This window comes from Pseudophryne corroboree, chromosome 7 (assembly GCF_028390025.1).
Source record: "Pseudophryne corroboree isolate aPseCor3 chromosome 7, aPseCor3.hap2, whole genome shotgun sequence".
NCBI classification, from domain to species: Eukaryota; Metazoa; Chordata; class Amphibia; order Anura; family Myobatrachidae; genus Pseudophryne; species Pseudophryne corroboree.
The window spans coordinates 253697408-253704727 of record NC_086450.1 but is presented as its reverse complement, the minus strand read 5'-3'; positions in this window follow the sequence as shown (position 1 = coordinate 253704727).

Genomic DNA, 7320 nt, shown 5'->3' with positions numbered 1-7320 from the left:
CTCCGAGGCTGGGGAGCAGTCACACAGGGAAGAAATTTTCAGGGGAAGTGGTCAAGCCAGGAAGCTTGTCTACACATAAACATTCTGGAATTAAGGGCCATTTACAACGGCATTCTGCAAGCAGAACATCTTCGAGGTCTGCCTGTCTTGATTCAGTCAGACAACGTGACAGCAGTGGCGTACATAAACCGCCAGGGCGGAACAAGGAGCAGAGCGGCGATCGCCGAGGCCACGAAGATTCTTCGCTGGGCGGAAAGACATGTCGGCGCTCTGTCAGCAGTCTTCATTCCAGGAGTGGACAACTGGGAAGCAGACTTCCTCAGCAGCCACGATCTCCATCCAGGAGAGTGGGGTCTTCATCGAGAGGTCTTTGCAGAAGTGACAAGTCGTTGGGGAATTCCTCAAGTAGACATGATGGCGTCCCGCCTCAACAAGAAACTTCAGAGATATTGTTCCAGGTCAAGGGACCCTCAAGCGATAGCGGTGGACGCCCTAGTGACACCGTGGGTGTTTCCATCGGTATATGTGTTCCCTCCACTTCCACTCATTTCAAAGGTGATAAAAATTATAAGAAGAACAAGGGTTCAGGCGATACTCATTGTTCCGGATTGGCCAAGAAGGGCCTGGTATCCAGATCTTCTGAGCTGCTCATAGAAGATCCCTGGCCTCTTCGGGAGGACCTGTTGCAACAGGGGCTGTGCGTGTATCAAGACTTACCGGGCTGCGTTTGACGGCGTGGCAGTTGAACGCCAAATCCTAGCCCGAAAGGGTATTCCCAGTGAAGTCATTCCCACACTTCTTCAGGCTAGAAAAGAAGTAACGGCAAAGCATTACCACCGTATTTGGAGAAAATATGTGTCTTGGAAAGTAGTCATGTTGTTGGCCTTGGCGTCCGCAAGGCGGGTGTCTGATTTTGCGGCTTTGTCTCACAAAAGCCCCTATTTAATATTCCATGCTGATAGAGCAGAGTTGAGAACTCGTCAGCAATTTCTGCCAAAAGTGGTTTCATCATTTCACGTGAACCAGCCTATTGTGGTGCCAGTGGCTACTGACATCTTGGCGGAATCAAAGTCTCTCGATGTGGTCAGAGCTTTGAAGATCTATGTTACCAGAACGGATCAGATTAGGAAAACAGAGGCTCTGTTTGTCATGTGGGCACCCAACAAGATTGGGGCTCCTGCTTCTAAGCAGACTATTGCGCGCTGGATTTGTATTACGATTCAGCAGGCTCCTTCTACGGCAGGATTGCCATTACCGAAATCGGTGAAAGCCCATTCTACCAGAAAGGTGGGCTCATCCTAGGCGGCTGCCCGAGGGGTCTCGGCGTTACAACTTTGCCGAGCTGCTACTTGGGTTAAAACACCTTTGCGAAGTTTTACAAGTTTGATACCCTGCCTGAGGAGGACCTCTTGTTTGGTCAATCGGTGCTGCAGAGTCATCCGCACTCTCCCGCCCGTTCTAGAGCTTTGGTATAGACCCCATGGTTCTTGAAGCATCCCCAGCATCCTCTAGGACGTATGAGAAAATAGGATTTTAATACCTACCGGTAAATCCTTTTCTCTTAGTCCGTAGAGGATGCTGGGCGCCCGTCCCAGTGCGGGCTGTATCTCCAGTTGGTTATAGTTAGTTGGTTATAGTTACGCTCATGTTGCGTTGAGTTCAGTCAATCTGTGACTGTTGGTCATGCCGTTGCATGCGTTGTTGTTGAATGCCATGTTGTACGGCGTGTTTGAGGTGTGAGCTGGTATGTATCTCACCTTAGTTTAAAATAATTAAATAAATCCTTTTCCTCGAAATGTCCGTCTCCCTGGGCACAGTTCCTATAACTGGAGTCTGGGGGAGGGACATAGAGGGAGGAGCCAGTTCACACCCATTCAAAGTCTTATAGTGTGCCCATGTCTCCTGCGGATCCCGTCTATACCCCATGGTTCTTAAAGCATCCCAGCATCCTCTACGGACTAAGAGAAAAGGATTTACCGGTAGGTATTAAAATCCTATTTATGACATCTCATGCTGCAGCTCCATCACCTCCCCCAACGGCGCTGTATACTCCCTCGCCTGGTTGCTGGGTACTTACAGCGGAGTGCTACGGTTCTTCTGGTCAGGCGCACACACTCACCGGGATCGCGTGGCCGCATCAAGGGAGGAGGTAAGAGGATCCCCCAGGCGGGACCCGCAGTAAATTGCGATCCGGTGGGCTGTGCATGCTGGTGTGGACACTGTGTTGGTACAGGGACCCCACTAGACCACCAGGGCAAGGGCACAGTTCGGATTCTCTCAAAAATCCGTTTGCAAAGGCCCGCAGTACTTGGTGAAGTCCAGCAAGGGGATAAGCCTCTGACCTGTAGCCCCTTCCCCAGCCCCAGGGCGCCATTTACATTAAATGTTCCCGTCCTGGAGCTGCATCTCTCCCTCACTCCCAGTCAGCGTTTGGGCGCCATCATTACATGCTGAGCAGGTTCTGGGACTGCATGGGCAAAGTCTCCTCTGTAAAGCCGCCTGCATTATCAGCGTTGTGCATTTTACAGGACACTTAACTAACACTGTCAAAAGACATGTAGAATACTTAAGAAACAGTGCATTACTTCAGGGCTATTTAGTACAAGTACCCTGTGATATACATCCAGTCTTTACTGTGCATTGATATATCTAGAAGTCTATATAGCTTTACTTAGTATTGCTAGTCCAGTGCAGTTTTATTGTTTATCCTAATTTCTCATACGTCCTAGAGGATGCTGGGGACTCCAAAAGGACCAGGGGGTATAGACGGATCCGCAGGAGCTTGGGCACACTATAAAGACTTAAACTGGGTGTGAACTGGCTCCTCCCTCTAGGCCCCTCCTCCAGACCTCAGACTTTGTGCCCAGGAGTGAAGGGACACACACTAGGGGAGCTCTACTGAGTTTCTCTAAAAGACTTTATGTTAGGTTTTTTATTTTCAGGCAGACCTGCTGGCTACAGGCTCTCTGCATCGTGGGAGTGAGGGGAGAGAAGCAGGACCTACTTCTTAGTTTAAGGGCTCTGCTTCTTGGCTACTGGACACCATTAGCTCCAGAGGGTTCGATCACTTGGTGCGCCTAGCTGCTTGTTCCCGGATCCTTTTGATACATATATTGATCTGCAAAAGTTTATCCGTAAATTGACTGTGAAGAAGTTCTTTTTAGGTAAAGGGGAAGGTGTAGACCCTTTAGAGGGCCCCATGGAAGGCTCCTCTAGATCTCAACATAAGAACAGATCTACATTTTATCCTACTTTCTGTAAAGGAAGCTTTATAGATTGCTTCAATAAAATTGTAAGCGAGGAATTAGACTCCATTACCACAGCACCAAAAAAAACAACCTAGATATAATCTAACTATGAAGGAATATACTGCACTAAAAAGTCTTCAGGATGATAAGAGTTTAATAATAAAACCCGCAGATAAGGGGGGAAGTATTGTACTAATGGATAAGGAGGCATATATGGCTGAAATTTACAGTCAGTTAAATAATGGAAATACATATAAAAAACTAAAGAATGACCCTACAGAGAAAGTATTAAAAGGGTTAATGGAATTTACAAAAACTGCAGTAGAAAAGGGAGTTATAACTCAGAAAGAATATGAATTTATTAACATCCAAACCCCTAATACTCGTACCATATATGTTATGCCCAAACTACATAAAAATCCGATACACCCCCCAGGGTGACCTATAATTGCTGGGATTAATAGTGCTACTAGTAACTTGTCAGCGGTTATTGACAGCCACCTACAACCGTTAGTTAAGCACACTCGAGCCTATTTAAAAGACACCAAGGACGTTCTGAATAAGATGAGTGATATGGTGTGGGATGATAAATTTATTTTATGTAGTGCAGATGTTAGTACTTTATACACGGTGATTGACTGTAAAAAAGGTTTGGAATCGGTGTCTTTCTTCCTTGATCAGAGCAATGTTGATGAAAAAACTTCAGCATTCATTTTGGAAGGAATAGAATTTATTTTGAAAAATAACTATTTCTTTTTTGATGGCTCCTACTATTTACAGTCTATTGGAACCGCCATGGGTACCAGGTTCGCCCCCAGCTATGCCAATCTTTTCATGTCCTACTGGGAAGAACAATTTATTTGGCATGAGGGCCGGCTGGGGACGGGCCTGGTATCCTGGCAAAGATTCATAGATGATATATTTTTCATTTGGAATGGAACAGAAAAGGATCTTCAGATTTTTTGTAACTCTTTGAATATCAATGATTTTAATATTTCTCTTACCTTTCAAACAAGTACAAGTGAAATAGTTTTTCTGGACCTGTTGATATATATAAAAAATGGAAAAATTGAAACAAAAAACTATCGTAAGCCCACTGACTGTAATAGTTACATATATAGGGACAGTCAACATCACGACAATTGGCTTAGGGGTATTCCCTTTGGGCAGTACAGCCGTATTAAGAGAAACTGCTCAGAACCTGAGATCTGTAAAGATCTTATTAATGAAACTAAAGGACGCTTTTTAGAAAAGGGATACACAATGGAAGAACTCAACAAGGCAGAAGATCGACTTGAAAAAATAGAAAGGAGCGATCTTTTAAGGAACAAATCGAAAGAACAAAATGATAAGAGTTACACATGGGCGTTCACTAGTAGATTTAGTTCCAACTCTAAAGAAATAGAAAAGTGTATTAAGAAAAACTGGTTTTTATTGCTTAAAGATCCTATAATTGGAAAGGAACTTCCATGTAAACCATCTTTTATATACAGGAAAGCCCCGAATTTAAAAAACAAATTAGTATGTAGCAGTATTGATGAAGTTAAACGAAGCAGCCTCAGAATACAAGGCTTTCATCGCTGTGGATCCTGCCTAATGTGTAGGACCACGACGAAGAATAATCCCTCTAAAATAAGAGAATTTGTGGTGAATGGTAAAACTTACCCTATAAAAGACTTTATAACATGCAATTCAAAAAATGTTGTTTATGCTATACAATGTACATGCAATTTAATCTATGTAGGCAAAACAACAAGAAACCTGAAAACTAGGTTAGCTGAACATATATATAATATTAGAAAGGGTTTGGAGTTACACACATTATCGGCCCATTTCAAAGAGAAACATCAATCAAAAGAGTGTCATGTTAAATCTTTTTGGGGTATTCAATCAATACAGCCAAATTGGAAAACAAGGGATTTGGATCTCAGACTGTCCAAGGCTGAAATTAAATGGATTTATTTACTAAAAACTCTGGTCCCTAGAGGTCTAAATGGGGACTTCGAGCTTAAGCACTTCCTCTAGATTGTAGCACCTTTTAAATGGCTTTTTAAGGATTTTTATGTTATTCTATTATTAAGATAACACTATATATTTATTCTTACAGATTTGTAACCACTTTCACCCCAAGAGAATGGGAGCCGCTGTCTAAACGCTAACCGCGTTACTATGGAAACCGCCGTTGCTGGGCTTCCGAATTAGAATAAGGGGAACGTACAGACGGAAGCGCTATGGAGAGCCGCGGTGGAACGCAATCATCACTTCCGGGCGTTATCGGAAGTGAGCAGACGTAACTTCCACGATTGAATGGAACGCAGTGGAACGCATACTTCCGGTAATCGGAAGATATGTAATTTCAATAACGGCTTCTCTTTCTACCCTATTGGTTGTTTTGAATTTGGCGCCCATTCTCAGGTGGGGTGGGGGTGGTCCCAATTATGTGATTTGGGTATAAAAACACAATTTGATTTCATTCCACCATGCTTCTGACGAAGGACCTTTGAGTCCGAAACGCGTAAAGCAGGTGGATCTTGTACTCTGGACTTTTGGACTTTGGACTTGCCTCTTGGAACATCTTTTTTGGGGACGGTGATACTTATTTGGCGGCTGGAACGGCTGGTTCCAAATCTCGCTGTCGTGAGAGTCATCTTACCCTTTTGAGGAGGTTCTATATGCCTTGTTTTATTTTAATCTATGTGAGTGTAATTCTGGAATAAATCAATCTTGTTTTTATACTAACAGTGTTGCACTAAATATATCTCTCTTCATTTGAGCTACATATACTGTGGAGAAGGATGAACGTACATGTGGAGGATGATGGGCATATATAATAATTCTAGAATGTGAGTGCGACATCATACATTAAAAGTGTGTTTTCATCTAGATACAACAGTGTTGCACTAAGAATATTTTCCTCCTATTTGAGGTACTTGTCTGGAGTGAATCCCTTGAGAGGAGGACTACATTTCTGGAGGAAACCTTCTATCCCTATTAAGGGAAATAAAGAGGACTGTATTGTATTATATAACATATTTGCGCCACGGTGTCTCTCTCCTTTTTGTTCCCGGAGCCGCGCCGTCACCCCCCTCACAGAAGCCAGAAGAAAGAAGCCGGGTGAGTATTAGAAGAACAGAAGACTTCAGTGACGGCAGAAGACTTCAGTAACAGAGGTACAGCGGTCGCGCTGCGCTCTATGCTCCCACACACCAAAGGCACTCGCAGGGCGCTGGGGGGGGGGGGGGGAGCGCCCTGGGCAGCAGGTTACTGTTTTCTTTAAAGGAAGCTGGCATTAAAAGTACTTTCGGTGCCTGGGCACCGCATATCATACCCCCGCTAGCATGTTTCAGAGTGCTGCGCGCCATTGATTCCCCGCCGTCGGCTTTCACGGGTGCGGGGCGTTGGGGGGGGGAGCGCCCTGGGCAGCAAGTTACGGTTTGTGCAAAATGGGCTGTCCTGTATTACATTGTGGTGCCGGGGGCTCCGTGTCCCAGACTCCCACCAGCATGTATAGCGCGCTGCGCGCCATTTCTCCCGCGCCGGCTTCCATGGGTGCAGGGCGCGGGGGGGGGTGCGCTCTGGGCAGTATATATATATACAGTTTAGTGAGCATTCATGTTATACAATAAATAGGCACTGTAAAGAACCCCAGAAAACGAGGGGGGGGCACAGTGTTTAGTGCTATATGGAGAACAATATAGCACTAGTTTCCATAAAGGGCGTATAATCGTGTTGTGGTGCATGTATATCTGAGTTTTCCTGTCAGTTTACCCACTGTTGTTTTTAGTCGACATATTTTGACATGGGTGAGGGCTCTGTCACAAGCAGCTGTGGGGAAAACTATCGGCATCACCGACACCTGTTGGTACGTGTCTCAGAAGATGCAGTGTCAGCAGGTCGGTAGTTGTATACTTGTACATAGTAAACACGAGATGGGAGACACAGTCGTATGTGGGTGTCCTGTCGGCATCAACTGTGATTACTGGGTAAATATTAACATAACGGCCTTATACCTGTATATGTATTTCTCTTACGTCCTAGAGGATGCTGGGGACTCCGTAAGGACCATGGGGTA